The sequence below is a fragment of the Ischnura elegans genome, chromosome 5 (genome assembly GCF_921293095.1).
Source record: "Ischnura elegans chromosome 5, ioIscEleg1.1, whole genome shotgun sequence".
NCBI lineage: Eukaryota > Metazoa > Arthropoda > Insecta > Odonata > Coenagrionidae > Ischnura > Ischnura elegans.
Window position 1 is genome coordinate 107,988,532 of NC_060250.1, and position 22,035 is coordinate 108,010,566.

At 38.4% G+C, this 22,035-nt stretch overlaps 1 protein-coding gene across 5 annotated transcripts in view; it reads right to left on the bottom strand.

Annotated features, from left to right (window-relative positions):
- LOC124159396 (aryl hydrocarbon receptor nuclear translocator-like protein 1) overlaps window positions 1-10,696 on the bottom strand; it is a 415,122-nt gene extending 404,426 nt beyond the window's left edge. For all 5 annotated transcript variants that reach the window (XR_006864960.1, XM_046535177.1, XM_046535176.1 and 2 more), the window contains exon 1: window positions 10,249-10,696. The gene's annotated coding sequence lies outside the window, so the exon portion shown is untranslated. The remainder of the gene's footprint in view (window positions 1-10,248) is intronic.
- Between the last annotated feature and the right edge of the window lie 11,339 nt (window positions 10,697-22,035).

Below are 22,035 nucleotides of genomic sequence, written 5' to 3' on the forward strand. Positions count from 1 at the left end.
CAACTCCCAAGCAAAAGCATTACCGCGAGTCAAAAAATGAGTGGAGATAAGGACTTATGAGTGCGATAATACGAAGGAAGTGTTTAGGAACTTGCGGAATCAAAGAAATACAATGGGAGGCAACACCATTCAGAGTCCTTAATTTCGTGACTAGTTCTCCTGAGGCAATTCTCTTAAAAATATACACCGAGAAATCTCGAAAAAGTAGGGTTTCATTTTATGATAGCGGTTCAATAAGCACAACCGCGTCTCGCGAGCCAAAAGGTGGACTTGAGTCCAGTGGCGGATCTATGGGGGGGGGGGGCGGCTAAGGGGGCCATAGTTCCCCCCCCCCCCCCTTGGATATCAAATTTACACTAGATAGAATGGTGATTTTGTTCGGACCCGCAATACTGAGTGGGAGGTTACCCCTTACTTAGGCCCCCCTAGTCCCTATCCTGGATCCGCCACTGCTTGAGTACAAACACCTTTTACTGTGAACCTCCTCTAGGTTTGGAAGCATAACTAGTGCCATACGTAATTGGAAATTTGAATAATAGAGTTCCCGTCCTGGCCAACTCAGATCAATCATTCATGGAAAAAGTTATCGTAATAGTGTTAAATACTTGATTTTTGAAGATATAGTAGAAGAAAAATACCCTAAATAATACTTTCACTACATGGCTATCAAGCGAACTTTCCATTTATCCTGTTCATTTTGTCCATATTATCCTAGACGATGGGAAAATATTTAGATGACCAGAGCATTTCCTAAAGTTATCCCTATCCCTAAGTAAAGTTATCCCAATTAAAAGACTACTTCCAATCAATAAAAGGAATAGGCGACTGTTTAAATCGACGGCACATTTAGTCAACTAGCACAGTTCTCGGGGCATCTGGCTCCATCAACATTCACGAGAAAATTTCCTCAGAAACACCAGTTTGACAGAAAAATTAATCGAAAGCCAAGAACATTAAAGTTACCTTACGATACAGAGTATGAAAAGAGAGTATGAATATACTAAAACTTAATATTACATTATATTATTGAAGCATGATGTACATTTCGAAGGCAAAGGCTGGTATTATAATAAATCATCTATAAACGTTTTTATTAATTCTTATTATGACTTCATTTCAAGCTACAATAATAATTTGGTAAATTCAGGAAACTTTCAGAAAATAAATACCATATCCCTGCAACCCTATCAAAAAGGTACCCACTTCAATAGGCCGTAAATTTATATCCCCTGGTTTACCATTCATTCACAGGCAATTCCTTGTGACAGTTACTACATTTACCTACGTTATCCCCAGGCACCTTTATCAGAAAAAACGGATCGTCAAGGTAATCACACCAACTGGATTTGTAGGGCAAAAGTTAGTTTTTGCTTCAAAAGCATGTACCGTTACCGAGAAGTGTGGTTGGCGTTAAATTAAATGAAAAGCGAAATGAAAGTGCATTCCGGAAGGTGAACTACCACGATGGAAGTAGTAGTAATAGACTGCGGCCCCAACGATACAGTGGAAGCCGTGAGAGAATATAAAGGGGGATGAGTAATGGTATCGGACATAAAATTGAACCTCGGCCTTAGACAAGTCCATAAGTGTCAAGTCCATCGTGAGATAGGTGAAAAAGTTATCCTATAACCCTTTTCTTTAAAATTCGCTCACTAAAAAAACAGCAAAGCGTTATAATATTGAGCCTGCCCAATGCATGACACCACTTGCTTGCGCCCTTCCATCCGAAGCGGTTTAAAAAAATCTGGGGCGTAGCAATCGGGAAATAACTGCGAAGAGAAAAATGAAATGGAAGTCCCAAATACGTGTCACAGCACGGCATATTTTCTGAAGTGCACCAGCAATCATCCAAGTGCCCGCGAAGACTCGGGACTTGACCAGGGGTTATCAAGAAATAATTCGGCTTAAATGCGAGATAGCCTTGCCACACTGACCTGTGAAACAAAAAATTTAATGCAATAGTCCATAGGCCTTATTTAGAGTGAGTTTGCTTATAATTTATTTTCTGCTACAACATATCCTCATTTAAAAAATAAAAAAACGCTAACATTAACGGCAACTGCACATCACCATTTGCTTTATGAGTGAAATAAAATCATTCTATAATAAAATAGGTAAGAGTTCAATTCGAGAGTCAATTGTTTTAAATCTACGTTCTCCGTTACGCACTAGCGAGACAAAAAATGTTTTTCTTTGTAAATACGGTGAAAATAAATCCTTGCCGTCTCAGTGAAATTGTCTTTACGGCAACTCAAGCGCGTCATGTGATGAACATTGGATACGGCAATGACGATAAAATTATTCGATTCCATAGTATTTGATTTTATTTTAAAAGTTCCCCTTACTACAGCCACGGCCAGACAGAAAAATGATTCAATTGACGGGAGATGCCTTTCGATCGAGCTTTGTATATCTATAAATCCACTACATGTGACCTACCGAAAACACTTCAATAAAGTACGGAATTAAAAAATCACAATCGACCAAGCGACGGATGGAAAATTATGCAGAGGATGGAAACGAACCCAGAACGTCAAGTAAGGACGCAACGACCTTGCTTCTACAATGAGACGAAAGCTCAGAAGAATTGCCGCGAATGTCGATTGCTTGGATCGTACCGATTAAAGGTGTCGCCTCCATCACTTGCATCTTGAAGGGTGAGAAATGCATTTAGACCTGGCAACCGATCGGAGCATCATACCCCCTCGAGGACACAGTGAGGCAATCACTTCCCCTCCTCGTCTCCCCTCCCGTATCAACGCACCCCCCCCCCACTCCTTAACCAACCAACTCCGTCCCACTCCACTCATTTATGGACTGATAATAATCATCCCACGGCGCAGATTGTGCACACATAGTCGGACTTTGTGATACAATTACAAAGTACCCGCAAGGAGGAAGATCACCGAGTTAAGTACCCACTCTCCTCCACTCGACATCATAACTACTTGAGCAACTGGATAGAAATAAGAAGATCAATGTATAGAGACATTGACGCTCTAAATCACACGAGGAATAAAAACATCGAGACTTCACAAAGTTGCATCAGGTTATAGATTCTCGTCTCAGGGCAAAGCTAAAGAAATCATAGAAAAATCACATTTCTATACCGGATGAGATTACGCGGAGGAGCTTGCAGTTGCGACACGGCACTTCGCTCGGTCAATCGTGATTAGGGAGGGTGAGTGATGATTATCGCGCGTCATTTATTCCAACCCCGCACAAGAGCGCGCAAGAGCCATCCCTCGGAGGGCAAGTGAACTTCCGCGGGGAAAGGACGTACGGAAAAGTGCGAATTTCAAACATCGATCCCGTACAAGAAACACAGCGAAGTGAGAGTACCTGTGGCTTATTCGATTCTAAATCCCGCAGAGAGGATAAAAATGAGAGTTTACAGAAGGATTACGGTAGGAAATAAGTAAATTTTCGGAAGCTGTATATTCATCGCCTGCATTGTCAATTCTCACGCTTCGTTCAACATCGGGGACACCACAAAGTCTAAAAAACAACATAGGATACTAGAAAAATAGTGAAAAAAGGAAAATAAAAGCATTGAAGACTAAATAGACGGAAAATATTGTGTTTGCGATATTTATTCCAAGATGAAAACTATATATAGAAATAAAATCATTATCAACAGCTTAGAATATCTATCAAGTGTTTATGTGTCACTGATCTTTTACAAAACGCCCAACTGAGATTAAACTTGATTACAGGGTCACGAGGGAATATAATTTCAATTTTAGCGCATAAATACAATTCAATTATCCATGTGATTACCATTATAGTTATTTCATAATTCTTATCATTGGATCCGAATTTGTTCCTTAATTCCTACCTGCCAAGTTTTAAGTTTAGGGTGCGTCAGAGATTTTTGGACGTCGCCTAACTCTATCCAATACGGACAACTCCACCATGATCTTAATTCACATGATCCACAATCCACAATGACAGTATTTGCATGAAATTCCAAGATCCAATAGCGAATCAAGAAGATGAACTGACCTGTCTCTGCCGTCTATTTTGGCCGAATTCCAAAATCCGAGCGCTTATCTTGGCTTATCGCGGGAGTTTTGCCCGACTCTTCGTAGCCCCCCTCCCCTCCGGTTCGTTGGTTAAGTAAATCCAACGGCCACAGAGAAAAGGACAACAACATTATATTGAGTGAGAGTATTACATGCCCGTAAATCATGAAAAGGTTAAGAAGAAGAAGAACAATCACGCAGTAAAACTGAAACGTCACATGCACACACAAAATCCGACGGTAACACGAGGGGGCGTTCAATTATTACGTGAGGTGATTTTGGGTCCCCCCTTAGTAAGATTTGGCTCGATCCCCTCCCCCCTCTAAACCCATGTGAGATTGTTTAAAATACGTGCTTTCATTGTAAATACATTAATCTATGCTTCAATGCGTTGGATTTATTAAAAAACAATGTGTTTAATTATTTTCATGTAAGATAAATTAAGACTAGTATTGACGATTATTATGATCGCAATTCTACTCTGTTTCTTATCGAAAAAAAATTAAGTGATACGAGCCAGGATCCCCTTGTGACCCACGTGAGATTGGGTGAGAATCGGCTTGACCCCCTTCCCTCCTAAACGCCTCGCGTAATTAATGGATTTGTGATATATGTAAGTACCAGTGTAAAAATGGCCGAGCTGGATAGTAGACGCACTCCTTGGTAACATGAAACTAAGCATTTCGACATGATCTACTGTTTGTTTCAATTATTGCTCATAAAGTAGCTTACAAGGGAGATAACGGATAATGATAAAACTAGCCACTTAAAGCTCCTCAGGGCTTTTCAGATTTTCTCTGCGACAGATAACAGTCTCAAGCCACAATTTTTAGCAAGAATACGTTTCAAGGCACGAGAGCTGAATTTAATCCAATGCATTAAAGAAACATAATGGCATCAAATCTCACATAATTCTCATTTTTTTAATTAACGGTCGACCATGGCGACCACGTCTATTATCACAGCTCCTTTTCAAACAAACCTGGTACTTCTGAGACAGAAAATCTATTACCATAACTATCTAGCGAAAACTCCGCACAGAAGTGACACGGTGATCATCGCAAAAAAAAAAGGTATTACACGAAGGAGATAACCACATCTCTTCAAACTTCTTTTTACATTTATTTATTTACTATTTAGCACACATTTATTTTGTAATACCCTAATTATAATTTATAAAAAAAGCATGCAGGAAAGTATAATTTACAGCATCCATGGGCTCAATATGCTCAGTAGCATCTGACAGTACTAATGTTAGCATTTCCTTTACATAGGGCGTCATGGTTGACGGGGTTAAATTCAATACTATGAAACTCCTTGCTCAGGATTGACAAATACTAAAGGAGAAAACTGTACACTTTGAGCACTAACAATAAAACGGGAAAACAAGGAGTTTATTAGAGCCAACCGAATTTGCACAAGAGCGGAATAAGAAAGATTTTTTCTTCATAATTTCCATAGCTCGTCATTTCAATTCATTACAAAATTTCAATAACTCTTGAGTGATCGCCTTGTAACTATATAAATTACAGCAACTAAGGGAAAATCAATGGGTTGCAAACGCCGACATTTTATTCTAAAGTGTATGATGATCCACGAATTGCCAACTGAAATACCCACATGCTCTTCCGAAAAAATAAAATTGAAAAGGGGGCGGATTCTTCCAAACTCTTAACTTGCTCTTTATAAATTCTCTAAGGGATAAAGTACCGATTACGGTAGTTTCACGTAGGAAATAACACCACCCAAACGAACTATCCAAACCAGTCCCCATTCCCACACTGAATTTCTTTCCTCAGCTAAGTTAAGTGCTTCACACTAAATTTTTTTTTTCTTTCCGTTAAAAATCAACACTAATTGTAAAACATTTCTTTTATATAAAAAAGAAGGAATCCAAAAGAAAATACATCAGGAAATTGGAAAGGAGAGCAAAGGGGGTTAGAGCCATATAGGCCACCGTTTCCAAGCAGTCGTTTACCAGAATCCTTTCACTAGATAAGACTTCGATTTATGATGGGGCTCATGTGAGCGACGCGGTTTCCCAGACTGATACAAATATAACATTCGCAATTTACAGTGAAATACGAATCAAATGATTCTGACCCAATTTCCAAGAGCAGGTGTCGTATATCTACTTGACACCACAACAAGCAATAAACTGGACAATGACAACTGCCTATATAAAACCAGTCAAGGACGAATCGTTTGGATTCTACATAGCTCAGGATCCACTACGATGACGTGAATCTGTGAACTCACCTACAGGGTAGATAAATAGCACAAATGGAAGAAATACAGGTAGGCACAGCGAGGAAATCGCTTTGGTTGCTCAGTTTTAATGAAGGTGGCGAAAATTCCATCGATACATTGCCGAATGTAATGAGTATGTTTTGTGGACAGCACTTAATATTTGGCTGACCTCCCTTAGGGAAATATCGATGTGGATGGATCCATTTATGTAGTGAGAATTCGTTATGCCTGCTGACGGACTTGGGTGCGAGTTAGGTTGGTGCAGGCAATAACCCTTAGAACTTTAGTGTGACGACCCTAAGGTGCAGTACACGTCCAATTCAGTCCGATTAACAACATGCATATAAATATTAATATATTTATTTGCACATTTGAATAAGTTTGAAGCTATAATTTTAAAAAAATAAGGCACATCCGCTCAAAACCGCCAAAAAATGCTATTGCGAGTGTGACGTATATTTTCAAAAATTTACGGTGAAGAATCACAATATCCTCCTCCATTACAATGAATTCTACAGAATTCAGTATCCAGTATCGTTTACCATCCAAACTATCTCCCCAGCCTAATAAATACAATAATCCTCATGTGCATAAAGATGATTTCCAAGAAATCACATATAGAGGAATAAAAACACTGAAGATTTACGGCAACTATGCAAGGGAATCTCTACCTTAAAGTATCTCTCCCACGGTAAACTCCCAAGGGAAAAGATCTCAAATACAGAAATTGAATCATAGTAAGTATAATGTTTTCATTGTGAGTGCGTGATTCCTGTGAGTTAATCCCTAGCAAGAATTCATTACCAATAAAATCAATCAAAAATTTACATCCCTCTGCACAGCAAGGCCGAATTCTCCCTGGTAGGTTAATGTGAAGGGACTTAACTTTTGGCCCACTCAACTATTTCTTGCACCCATTCGACTTTGGCCAATCCCGCTGAATACGATTTTGGTTCAAAGGTATGAGAGCACTGGAGGTCGTTCGAAATTTTCACGAGATCTTAGGGCAGAGAGGTTTACAAGCAGAATGAAGGGTTAGTTAGATAACATATGCTGGGAATAGAAAACGACTTTTCCGGACGAACGGTAGGCGATACTGAGGAAGAGCACAGAATTTTGAAACTTTAAAAATCGAAATTCGGAGGCTTTGAATTCATGACGGAGGCCAAATCGGACACAGAAACGCTGGCAGCTATTAAAAGCCAATCCTGGTCGAAGATCCGAGAGGATTTTCGGCAGATCATCCATCGGGAAATTCCTACATACCATTCCATAATTTCGTCTAAAATCTATCGGTACTGCTCCAGTAAATGAAAACATGAGAAAAGTAAATGAGATGAATGAAACTCGATAGGAGAGCTAACGCCACTTTATGAAGACGATGCAAAGGGAGAAAATGATTGGAAGCCCTATTATTTCAGAGACAATACGCACGACATTGGCGGGACAAGAGCGGGTCCCACTAATAAGATCAGAAGGAAGACAGGTGAACGGAAAAACAATTATCGAGGAATAGGAGGGAAACATCATCAAGGTAAACAAGTTTACAGTGTAACCAGAATTATACGGAAAACAGACTATAACGATGGCGAAACAGCTTCTAGAGAACACTGGTTCCGCTATCGACTAACGAACAAATCTCATGATAAATATATTCGAGTGAATGAAGATCAATAATATGATGCAGCTTCTAAATATTGAAACAAAATTGGGAAAAACATTTTACTCACTCTGCTAAAAGTGCCATTACTATTAAAGGGTAAAAAGAATTCCTCAGGGGAGTATATCACGTTCATAACATCACTTTGTGTCCATTATAGACAATTGTAAAGCGTATGTCACACTTTCAAATATAATTTCTCGCTAACGCCGGCGTTTACTTACTCCATTGACGAGTATGGCCGCTGACTCAAGAAGCTCGGCCACTGTTACTGATTAGGGGATTCTTCTTGTTTAGGACTGGATACTGAGTTAGATGTTGGGATATCAACTCAGCGGCGAAAAACTGCTCAAAAGGTTAACGCCCTTTTGGAATGGCTCTGATCAATTAATTTAAAAAATCATACCTTAGCAACATTGCTAAGACTTTGTACCGTGAAGAAGTATTCATGTATTTCAAAGCTGATACGAAGTATCCGTAAAATTATATTAACTCGGATAATTTTGGCGAGCCACTCAAAATGCATACAAAAGAAACGGAAGGTGGACACCAGCCACATTGAGGTAGTTCACAAATTCCAGCGAATATCATTAAAAAGAAAACGGGAGCATGGGTTGAAATGAAAAATAATTTTACCACTCAACACGAAGTTATGACTGGGCTACTAACCTTAGAAGAGCTGACAACATAACATACCAAAATACAGAAGGAATGACAAGGTCATCTACCAATGAGATGAGCGGTTACAGAACAGAGCAAGAACAATAAACCGCCGGGATTCGTTAAAATATCCTACGGGAATCCATGCAGTAAGGTAACGACTAGACCATTTACTACGAGATATGCGGAAAATTATCCTCCATTGCCAAAACCGTCGACGAATACCAACATATAATTGATTGTATCCATCGACAGAACGTTATTCCAGTCCGCCTCTTCATTCCGAAAAAAGAAAGGATTCAAAATCTCGCTGACTGCTAAATTTGGCAAGTAAAATTACTATACATCATATTTTGCATTTAATTCATCTTTATTGATTGCTTTCGTGAGGTGAACAACCTCACTCGTGACCTCTAAATGAATACACTCGGCAAAAAAATAAGTCTTCATGGTGTCAAGTTCATTGTCCATGATGTTCTAGTGATTTAAAATGATTACGTTGACTATAATTTAGGTAACTGAAAGGGAAAGCCCTAGGATTTTTGTGCACAGTACAGAATCGAGCGATAAATATCTTGCAGCTTGAAATAAAGGCATGAGCTTTTGTCTTTCTTTATTGCTCCGATTATTCAATTCCATCTAGTAATCTAAAAATTAGAGTACTTCACAAGAATATGCAAGCTGAAGTGACTCTAACGATAACCTTCGTCGCTACCTATGCATAACATCCAGCAGATAAGACCAAAAGCTTTTCCCGACAAGTCATCCAAACTTGCTTTTAATCATTTACTCTGTTCTTGATACAAGATATATTTAAACGTTCGTAGAAAATCAACTCACAAATTAACACAACCGAACTTAAGTGAGCACAAAAATAAGTAATTAAAGGACAAATCTGTTAATGAGCGAAACTACACAGCAATCACAGCCTGACTCAAATACGTCTCTGGGTATTAAAATGTTGATAAAAGTTGTGGTAGATACTGTTATTATCAGTAACCTGTAGATTAAAGATGGCATTCCCAATGCCGTTTGCATCGGAACTTAAATGTTTACACATATGTTATGTACCATTAAATATCCCAATTTTGGCCAACAAATGTCGTGGATACAAAATTTTAAAATATAACTACTAATATTGATTATAATTTGTAGATACTAGTCTTCAATTGAGACATAAATGTTAGGTGTGCAACTGAAACCAGAATTTGTCGTCCTAGTTCATTGCCAGTAAGTTAATTTATATCGGCACTTCCTATTCAAAACCTACACCACGACAACGAATAATCGTCATCTGAACGCACAAAACAACAAATGATACCCTCATTCAATGAGCAACTTATAAGCTGTACTACGCATAACATGTGATTGCATTTTTCGGATTCCCCGTAACTTTCAAGAGCATGACATATCATGAAAGTATTAACAGTGAGCAATACATATACAATAGGACGCCAAATGTTTTCATTGCGATTGAGTTTATAGTCTAGGCAACCAAATGCACATAACCTTGATTAACTCATATACACAAAACAACTACGTCGATGACTGCATCAGAACGACACCCGAGGGCTAAAACGCAGGCAATAAATAACCACCAACACAAAACATCAACCGTTACCAGAGATCACTCGAGTTATTTAATAGTCTTACCTGAATTTTAATTTCAGTCTTCTTCTCTCTCCAGGGATTCCTGCGATGGACATTGAAGGCGAGTGCGGTAAGGCACAGGAGGATCAGTCAGTTTTTGTTTATCACTCGCTTTGTTCACTCCCTCCTCAGCTCACACCGAACGAAAAATAAGGACTCATACTTCTTCACTTCTATTAAGGTCTAGCTAGTTGTCACTGGTAAACACTGGGCAGTCACAAGTCAAGATGACTGAAAACATATTATTACACTCATGGAAATCACTTCTTCTTAAGTTTAAGAACGACACACTAATGAGCGAAATGGCCACCAGATGCATATTTATACACAAATAACAAGTTCATTTAAAACTAACGGTCCTTTCTAAAACGCACTGAGTGAAACACACACTGCCTAAGTAACATTTAAAACTAACCGAGAATATACAACCTTCCGCCATGTTACAACAGGATGTTTTCCATATTGACCACATCAGCGCCAAAGAGCTGGACGCGGTCAAGAGAATAACTTCGTCAGAGTAGTACGCAGGATCCCGCTGATGCCGCTACTGTACAATGAGGGAAAAATGCGCCTCTTTCGACTGGGCTCAAATTTCCGCATTGGTTTCTTTGTATGGTAGGGCAATAAATTGTCAGCAGTTAAGACAATTTATAGCAATAATTAATTTACCTTTAAAAAGACAGAATAAAAAACAAATATTTTATCGATGACTGCTACAAAACTCGGCTGGGACCTACTGCAAAAAACCTTTCACCCGGTCAATTTATATAAATTATTTTTATTATTGCAAATTTATTTAAAAGAAAACTAAAAACTGCTCCTCAATCATAGATCATACATATATTGCGGTAAATAATGAAATTTTCAATTAATGCATTTTTTATCTTTGACATGTGATAAAGTACCTACTTATAATTTTCAGTATATTTGAATGTGAACATTACGCAGCGATAATGAGATGAGTTTCTTTATGGGCTCCCCTAATACTGCAAATGCGCACTTTTCGCCAATCATGTAATAATAATATAACAAAATAATGATCAGATCTGCAGGCTGGCCAAGTTGGTTGGAATATTTTACCATTCACTTTGATTTGACTTATGTAGTTTACTTCTAATGGTTTATCCAAAGGTATTAATAAATGCTCTTTTATCGGGACTAAGAAGCAAATTAATAATTGATTAGTCTTGTATTAGGTAAATAGATATTAATACAAATAGTTAATTTTCTAATAGGTGCACAGGTTTCCTGGTAGGGCAAAAATTTAACAAATGGAGAAAGTATATTTACATCACAGGATAGAAGGTATCAAAATTCCGAAGATTGATTTTCGCTCAGGGTCAAACGTAAACGAGAAATTTAGAGCTTAAACTTGCAATGTAGACGATAAGGAATCAAGATTTAGGAAGTGCACTGTTGAATTTAGAATAGATGGAGAGAGAGTACATTTATCTGAGCGTGGTCGCCAATCAGATCAATTCGGAGAAGTATGCACTCCTGCATGACTGACGGTTCTGGGTCATTCATGCATTACGTAAGTACTTATGCGAAGTGAATTTGGTCTCTTCCTCCTCGGCCTTAAGTGGTTTTTATCACGGGTTCGAGTTCATCTTACATAATACTTCAGTTACTCATTCGGTAATTTTCGTTGCATCTGATGCATTATATTTGAGCAAAGATTTTTATTTCATTCGGGGTTTTAGTTTACCTGCTATCTACAAGCCACGTAAATATGTCATAGAAGAGAAGGGTTCCAGCCAAATCGGAGTCTTGAAGTTATCCCTGTAGTAATCACTTCGACTAACAATGAAATTGCCTCCTATTCTACTTATCAGAGTAAATAAATGCATTCTCTTCGATACCAAACAAACGGGATGGCGCTTTCCTTCAAATGTTTGCTTATGTACGACGCGTTTCGACTTTAATGTCCATGTCAAGTACACTGCAGTGCGTTAAAACGAAATATAAGTTCGACGTGTCGTACCTACACAAGTAAAACTTTGAGGAAAAGTGCAATCCTGTTTGCGATGTCTTTCCGCTATATCTCACTGCCATAGTTATTTGCATTCTCTTCCATCATTACATTGATTAGCATGTTAATATCACAGAACATGAGTTGCAATTTTACCTAAAGGAAGCAAGGTAAGAAGGAGGAAATTGTTTGATACCCAGGTCGAGGTGAAATACTGCCTGTTGCACCCAACCTTGGTATTGAAACTTATATCTATTATAGTGTAATTATCTTTGACTTAGAAGTAGCAGATAGTAGAGAAGAAATAATGAAAAGTAAATAAAACTGTAATTTCACATCAATAATTTATGTGGAATTTTTTTTGATTCCGCATTTTTACTTATATTCAACAAGAAAATCTCCAGGAAATACGAATTCTTTGCCTCACTTTCTTTCTCATAGTGGATCACTTGTCTTGCGACTTGTAATGATGCCATAATTGATACTCTGATATTAAAATTTATTTGGAAAACCTTGAAGCCCTCTAACTGACTTACGATTTAAATATGCCTCGTCCAAAACCACTCACGTAATGAAAGGAGGACGGAAGGAGAGGGGGCGAACAAACCATTCCATGCACAATAGTAAAATGGTAAAAAATCGTAAACCGAATTTCCCAGCGCAATTTTACTTTTCGCCTGTTCAACATCCAATGCATATGTGCATATCGTAAGTGCATTTCATACTTAATAATTGCTCAATGTAAATTCTCCCACATCCTATATAGATAAGAGGTAATAGGGTAGTTTCCTTCATCAAAGAAAACGAAAAGCATTGATTGCGATTCGTTACCCACCATTAGTGTATTCATAATATACAAATTAGATTGGTTTTAGAAATACCGGTTTCGACGAATGCTAATGGTCAATTTTATCCTCATTTGAAAAAGGCCAGATTGGCGCCCATGCGATGCCACTCCACGTGACGTCACAGGGACCTAGTTTCTATACGAGTAGATAGGAGTTTTACATGGCCTGAGATTACCAATGCATGCATGAGGCACAGAGCTCAGGAAAACAAGTCTTAATAATCACCTATTAAAACTGGCTAAGGTCGGAAAGTTTTCTTTGTTTGATAAGGTATTAATAATCCTTATTTAATCCAAGCGCTACCAGCTAGCATGGTACTCTGCTATTCTTGAAATACGTACTCCAGGAGTAATAATCTTTCGATTTAGGCAAAAAAAAAATAATAGGAAACCACCCTAATGCATAATTTCCGAGAATGACGAAAAATAGTGAACCGTCCCCTCTAAAATAAGGACCTTTATCCGTCTCCAACAGACTTTACCTGTAGAGCAGACTATCCAACCTTCTCCCAAGCTCATCTTCCTCTCAGGACATCTTCTCAGCAGCATAGATGCTAGAAAGCGGAGGTGACAGCTGGAAAATTTACTCTCCAATTTCAATTGACCACGCAAGCACACCTTAGGCCCTCGACCACTGCAACCACCTCTGTTTGGGTCAATATGCACTTAAGGAATGAGACTTTTCACTTCTAATCCACTCTTATTTTCAGGTGTTAATTCATCGGAGACTTTTCCAACTCACTCAGCCAAATGCCTGGTCGACATCGGCAAAACAAGCACCAGCGTCATTTTTTTTACGCTAGATTCTTTTCCATGACAGTTCTTCCTACTGCCAAAGGCATCTCTCGAGTTGCTTTCCCCGTCCTGAAGTGGAACTGGTATTCACCCAAGAACTTGTTTGCTCTCGTATCCATAGTAAGACTCTTGTCTCGCATAAGAAATCAAGCCAAAATCACGCGATCATGCGTTGAAGTAACATTCAAGCTCTAACTTACAGAGACCGCATGAATGATAGCTATTTAATCTGAATCTAATATGTAATTTGTTCAGTGATTCGGTCTATTTTGTCGTCGATTTTTCATAATTTGCTCTGAATTCTTTTGTTTTTTTCCACGTTGCACGTACCATTGGAGTGTTGACTCTCTTAATGATGGTAACTCGGAGGTCAAACATGTCATGCTCAAATTATGGTAAAAAGAAGAGTGATTCCTTGCCCTCGATAGTGATTGTCCTATTTCCTGGGTTAATTAGATGAAATAATCCCTACAGTCAACGCTATGATTGGATCGTTGAGATTACTAGTAAAATGTATCGCGTTCCATGCTAACCTACATTAACATGTAGACTACCTGTGATGTAATGAAAATGAAAAGCAGGAGCAATTTCCACAATTTTACATTTATTAATACTACCGGTTACGCTTTTCAGCATCATCAGGTAAAGTTTTATTACCTGTGATGTTTATTATAAGTCGTACATTTAGTTAAGATTTTGACATAACATTGAGAATGCTTATTGAAAAAATGCTTATTGAGACCGACGTGCACCACATAATTTAAGGATTAATCAATTGAAATAAAGCGATTTTGGCGTGCGTTTTTTATTTAAAATTTAAAATTAAAAATTCAAAGAGTTTGATCTGGAAATTTTTATTCGTTTGACTACGAATCACTTCGACCAATGAACGTCTAAACATTAAGCCGATTTTTTATACTTCACACATGCAAATAACTTTCTGCTTGTTGACATGAAGAAGGATATCGTAACAAACAAATTAAATAGGCTCATAAAGAATAGAAAAATGAAAAATATTCGTTTTTTGTTTTTAAATAATTTATGGGAAAGATAAAACAGTCGATTGAAGTCTATTACTAATTTCTGTGAAACGCGTCAACCGTTTTATGTAGATTAGATTTCTTGCTCGGAATGTGAAGAAGATGATTCATAACAGTTGCTCACTCAGTGTTTTAACTGGATGGTTGGGCAGATTAGTTCAAAGCATGAGGGGAAGCTCTATAAGGACCGAAAAATGGGCTTACACATTTCCGATGTTCAGGAAAGTGGGAGCTAGTATCTTCCCCTGCCTATGATTTTTTGAAAAAGAGCAGACATTTTATAAAAGTCGAAGTTTATGTCTCGACACGGATTAAGCACGGTTCCTTTGGATTAGCAGCGTATTGTGGCAGAAATAATTGAAATAGCAGCGAAAGTAGAAAAGTTACAATTTTGTTTTTAGAAAGAAAGAAATTTTCCGCAGATTTTGAAAATTACGTACAAAATATCGAGTCACGTCAGTTATGTTTTCAGTATATTTTTGGCAAAAAATAGAGATAAGGGAGTGAAAAAATAATTGATGACCGTGGTTACGAAAGTAGGAAGTAAAGATTCGGAGTCAAGAAGGTATGAATGGGGGTAAGGTACCTGCTATTCCACTTCAGGAAGCGGAACTTATAAAGAGCAATTTGAGATACTTTGTGACAATCAGTTCCATTCCGTCAATCGCAGAGCCAGATGGATGGAGAGAGGAATTACGAAAGGGAATAAATTAATTATAATATGAAGTTAATTGCAGGTGCGTCACCGTTGAAAAGACTGCGACAAATTAACGCAGTTATAAACGAAATAACCGCAGAAGAGCAAGCGTCGTACTTTTAAGGAGTCATCCGCTAGTGCGCGTAACGTCTTTCATCAATTACCACGTGTTTAAAAAATGATTAGCCTCAGCAATATTATTTTTTCCGTTGCATTTTGGGGTGAATTTACACATTATCCTTTCATCTGCCACTGCTTCTCACAGTAAGCATCTTCTAATTTCTTCATAGAAAGGGATGTGAAATTCAGCCCCCCCACTTATTGAGACGGCTGTTGTTCACCGCGCCACGTAAGCCCCATACTAATGAACACCGCACAATAGCGGTCGTAGCAGTCCCAGGGACATCACCGCTAAGAACAAGGGGGCGGTTGCTATCCCGCAATCTGTTTATGGGGACACGCTGGACGCGGTAAGGGCAAGAATTCGATGTGGGCGGGCAAGGTAATAACATCAAGTGCTCCGTATGGTCGTCCAGAAACCGTGAAATTTTAGTGTGCTTCTGCGTGCCGTCTTGACCCACTTCCACGACGGTCATAAAGGTGAAGATACCAGTCCGACACTTGTTCTCACAAGAGGGTCACGAAAATTGATTGCGATGCTCCCGAGGACTTGATGGGTGACCGCAGAATGCAGATGACACAAATCGTCAAGGGAAATCATTCATCGAAGAGCAATAAATACTGCGCAGATGATCACCATGAACGAGTAACTACGTTTTATATTTCCCACTTAACTATCTCCTCAAACCAAGAACATGTATGGAAGTCATCAGCATAGACGGATTTATGGGAGGAGCTCGGGGACTCGTGCCCCCAAGACGCTTAAAAAATTGACTAAAGTTTTAATACGTTTATCATTACGATCATTTTGTTTTGCGTATTAAGGAGCCTCAATAATTTAATTTCATATTAATAACTGTCATATCAAAATAAAGAGAATATTTCTTAAATTAATTATTGTACGTTGTTTTTAACTTCAAATATGAGAAGACCGTTAAGCCCTGTTTACACGGTACATTAACACGTACGGGTTAATGTCTAAATGTATGAACGCCCAAAATGCACCGTGTAACCACCCAACTTGTGCGAATGCATGCACAGAAAATAGAACCTGTTCTAATTTGGTTCATGCATTCGTACATGTTCCGTTCCGGTCCACAAAAATCATTCACGCAAACGTACATTAACTCGTACGGGTTGATGTATCGTGTAAACAGGCCTTTAGACTGTCAGATCCTTGTGCCCCCTAGAAAAAAATCCTGCATCATCCCTTAGTCATCGGGGAGGCAAATTCCATGTATTTTTCCGATACGCACCAAGGTTAGGATTTCCCACCGGAACGAGTGCGACCTGATGCGATAAAAATATTTTTTTTAATCGTGTACAATGAGTTACAATAAACGTATTATAATCCGGTGAAGCCCACTCTGTTAAATTACGTACTCACAACGCAAATATATGAAAAATTGAAAGCAGAACATCACCTAATAACAAGGGTTGTATTGATCTTTCCTCTCAATAATGAACGCTTAGGTGTATCATAGATTATTCATAGCACGAGGTTCGGGAAATACGTCCTCATCAGAGAAAGGAGGGAGAAAACGGAGAAATGATATTCTTTAGAGGTTAATGAGGTATTTGAGGTGAAGCGTGGTGTCGCATGACGACGAGTTGCTATTCTTAGAGGGAGGAAGATGAGAATACGTAGACGGCAACTGAACTGTGGATCCGGAGGGCGAGTAAAGGATCAAAATATTCCTGAAGGAAGATTCCTCTCTTTCCAAGTTAATTTCTACCTACTTGCTCTGCACCACGGGAAAAAGCGTAGTCTAAAAGAGCTTCAGCGATTGTTTTATCATGTTTGGTCACAATAAGCATTTATATGTTGAGTGAGATAGCACATTTTCAGGAGACGATTGTTATGTTAATTTTTACACGGAAAAATGAAAATTAGATATAACTATTATTATTGAAGGGTCGCTGAAAGCATTGCTTAAAAATTCAATCTATTCCTAATGGCTTCAAGGGGTAACCTGCCGATTAATCCCTGGTATCATGAAATGATTTTCAAACGCTACAATAATGCATGACGTCACAGGAAAAGACTGATCTCTTAGCAAACATTTCCTCTAATGTACAAACAAAATTGCTCAAATTCTCCTTCTTTAACTTGTACGAATAGTTCTCAATAGATATTTCAAAATTAAATTATGGAATACTTCAGCATTTCTGCACCATTCCTTCACCTTCAGCAAACATATGGTTCATATTGAAAAAATAACTAATAAAATATGTACCTGATAAAACTTTTGTGACGATAAATTTAAGAGTAAATTAAATAAATGAAGAGGAACGATAATGATGGTGTCAGACGACTGTTGTTTGGTCAAGTTGCCAAGAAACCTGACCACCAACTGGCAGAAAAAAGTGATTTCGAGACAGAGGATCTTCTCAAGGATTTTCGTCACGTCATAAGATGAACATCGACTCTGATGCATTTCGTCAATGTGAGGCTGGTATGGGGAAAATTGTGATCACATTGACAAACCGAGGTCAAAACAATGGAAAGATACTCGGTGGAATAAAAACCCATTCAACGGTGCCGTTGACCTATTACAAGGCCCTCACTCGCAATGGGGCCAAAGCTGGTTACCGAAATTCTCCTCCAGCATCAAAAGCAGGCATAAACTCTGGGTCCCATTTAATAGCCAAGATGTGATATTTATTCCCCCATTACCTCCACCACTATCCATGAAACCGTACAAACGAAGAGTCTAAATATTAATTCTCTCATTTTTGCATTCTGTACTTGGATAGCACAATAATTTAATCTTACAGGATATACAAATCTGAGAGATTGAGTCTGCACTTGCGGAGTTTAGGGCATGGAACTTAGCTTTTCCGCATAGAGCATGTTCCATTTTATTCCAGAAAAGACAAAATTTATATAAAACAACATAAAAAAACCCAGGTTGGGCAGAATCACAGTACACAAAAAAAGATAAAAAATACTCACATTAAGTACTAAATTTTCGGTGGCGTATTACCACCTTCCTCAGAGTTAGGTGGGAGACTGTAGGTAAAGGATAGCAGAGGGAAGGGGAAATAGTGGGGAGGTAGGGTCCAAAGGGGGGGGGATGAGTGTGCTGGGGCAATTAAGGGATTATCGGTTGATATTTAAGCCGGGAGGAAGAAATGCTTTAAATTGCCATATGGACGTTAACTCAATGGAATTAAGTTTGAGTGGGTGGTCTGTGGGGGGAAGGGAGGCCAAAACTGATACATTGTAACAATCATTGAATTGACGCCGATGAGTGGCCGCATGTTTCGCCACCGGGAGGGACGCAAAGTGAGAGGAAGTGCATGATGCCCTGTGGTCATTGATCCTTAGGTTAAGGGGAGTTGAGGATTTGCCCATATAAAAGGAGGGACAGTGTTGTGAAATTGATATAAAAAATATTCCTATACGAAATTTAAATTTCAAAATGTACGCGGATAATAAACATTTGAAATTTTCCAAGAGCTAAGCAAGTGGCAGGCCGTAATGATATAAAAACATTTAGCCTTTATTTCAGCGGTATAGGCAGCGATTTTTATAATATTCAATATTAATAAATGCGCAATGATGCTGCCACTGTCCGAAGCGGAATCAATTCGTACAGTGGTTCAGCGGCAACTGTAATAGGAGAAAGCAATATACCTATCCATGAGAAATATCTATTAGCTTTTTATAGGATTTATTCTTGAACAGATAATTACCAGAAAACCTTTCAAGGAAAATTTTTAGATATTGCTAAGCCATGACTTCATGTACGTGTGAATGCAGAATATGCGAGCGTATGACGAGTAAGCAAAGCAAATGTGTCATGTTATGCATGCAGTGCAATTCCTCGAATCCAGAAATTGGTGCCTTTAAAACTACAAGGGCTGCGAGCCAAGACTACTTTCTCATGAGAAACAGGATGCATGCTATACGCCTTCAATGTGAAGCTGTTTTGAAATACTAACCTATGAATTATTTCCTTAATTTACACAGGAAACTCAAAGACAAAAACCGCACACCAATTAGCCTCAAAACTGAATAGTTATTAGAAAGGTGCCGATAACTGGTAATTGCTCGCTATTCAACATACCATTTAGTAATTACACTTGGTAATACCAAATTGAACGCCATCATGATTTGTCTAGATAATATATATAGGTACTTTCGAAAATTTCCATGAGGCATAAATTAATATTCGAATAATTGCTGTGTAACATGATCCAAAGCTGCAGGTTCCCGAACGTGTCATAGAGTAATACAATAACGAATTAATAATCAGGATTGCATAATAACAACCACTCTGATGGAGTTTTCTAGCATTGATAATTATTTCAGTGTACTTCACCGTCTCCAGAAACAGCTATTATATTATTAGCATGAATAGAAGTTATGATTAAATATTTGAAAAACCAGCATATTATAATCGAAAAGTGTGAGTTGATAAAGCTATTTCGTCAGACGAGGCTGCGGAGGCTTAAGTTACGAAAAATTTTTGTCGATCCGATTTTTATACCGTATTTTTTAGGATTGAAAATATGCTGGAACAGTATCAAAGTAAAATGGTCCAAAAGTGATGGTATTTTAGTACGACAATTAATAGGGCTAAAACTGAAATCTGAAATTCGGCCTCGGCGGCGTTGGGGTAAAGTCCTCGCCAGCCAAACAGCAGGTCGCGGGTTCGAATCCCGCCTGTGTAGGTGGTCCCTATCCAGGGTATGGATCTTTGAGTCCTGATTTGTTAATCCTCCGTAGTAAAGTCCTTTATGTGCTGTTCACGGGTAAGTTGGAAAATAAATAAATAAAATTCAACCGCAGAACTTCCCATCATTAAACGCTAAATAACCCATGTAAACAGGGGCACTTGCATCAAAAGGGTATCTATGTTGCAGGAAATGGGAATCTGATATAATTCGTTCATTTATCATTCATTCGTTTAATATATGCCGACCTCCGATTTTGTAAATTCATTATGCTATTATATTAAGTATGAATTGAGTGCTATAGTGGAAAATGCGCTCAACGTTTTTCGTATTACATGAGGCAAATACTTCGGTGATTCTGTCAGTCTCAAAGAATATTTATTACATTTTTGTGATTTCTTAGAAATCACTAACTCTTGATTTACCTTGTTGTATTCCGTTATAAGTTTCCTGGATATCAAACAATTACTTATACCACTTATTTTTTATCAGAGCGCGACCCGGGTTTCAATGAATTATCATCATCTTCAGGCGCAAATTATGATTTGTTTATCCTATTATTGTTACTTAGTTACTTGATGAATTTTAAAAACGGACGCCAGAATAGAAGAAAAATATGGGGTAGAGATATTCATTTATAAGAGTACTGTCCTGACTTTCAATAATTTTCAAAATTTCTATCGGCTCCCTAGAGTCCAGTCCAGCCCTTAGAAATCGTTGCTTTTTTAAATTTATTTTTGTATTTTAAACCATGTACTACGCTATCGTTTTACCTGTACAGGTGGATCTATCTGAATATAAAAAAAGATCCTTGAGTAACAAACGCCAGACAAAAATTGCAAGACCAAGCAAAGTGGCCATTACAGGCCACAGGCCTTTTGCGGGGGGTCTAGTGGGGCAGAGCCCCCCTCACCCAGCAAGCGAAAGCGAGTTTTAACGATAAATCAGGGAAAGCTGCAATGGCCCCTAAGTATCTGCTCAATTTGACATCCACCTCCGATTCATATGCTGCTTCTGTAAAACCGGAAAGGATTCTCCCGACTTTGATAATAAGGTGAATCAGCGATAGCTAACCAACCATTGACATGCAAGAATTGTTCAAGAGTTCACGGATAACTTCATACTAGACAACATAGGTATTTCTAACGTTTACTTGTGGAACTGCCATATTGCAGATGAAATTTTAAAATCAGGAAATTTTGCCGGCAAAATTGTATACTTATTAGTGTTTTAATAATTGTAGGTTCATCATGTAAATGTGTGAGTGAATAAACTAGTAGATGAAGACAAAATTAACCACATCTGAATCAACAGCGCGGTAAAAGGAGGAGGGAGGTGGGTCATTGGTGGAGTAAGAGGATATAGGTTAAGAAGCTGATTGGGTCAAGATCAGTATCCGAGACATTCCTTTACACATGGCGTGAAAGGAGAGCATAAAATTATTTGCTACAAGGATAAATAATATCTCCATGAGGTGAAATTTTCCCTTACAACTTCCCTTTCTCAATACACTTTGTCACTTGCCTTCAGTCATCTTGCGATACACAGTGCATCCCAATCCATCGCGACTCTCCTCCTCCCTCTGTCCTGCCCGACTGTCCTCAGGAACATTTTCCAAGGCACACCTCCCTTTCAT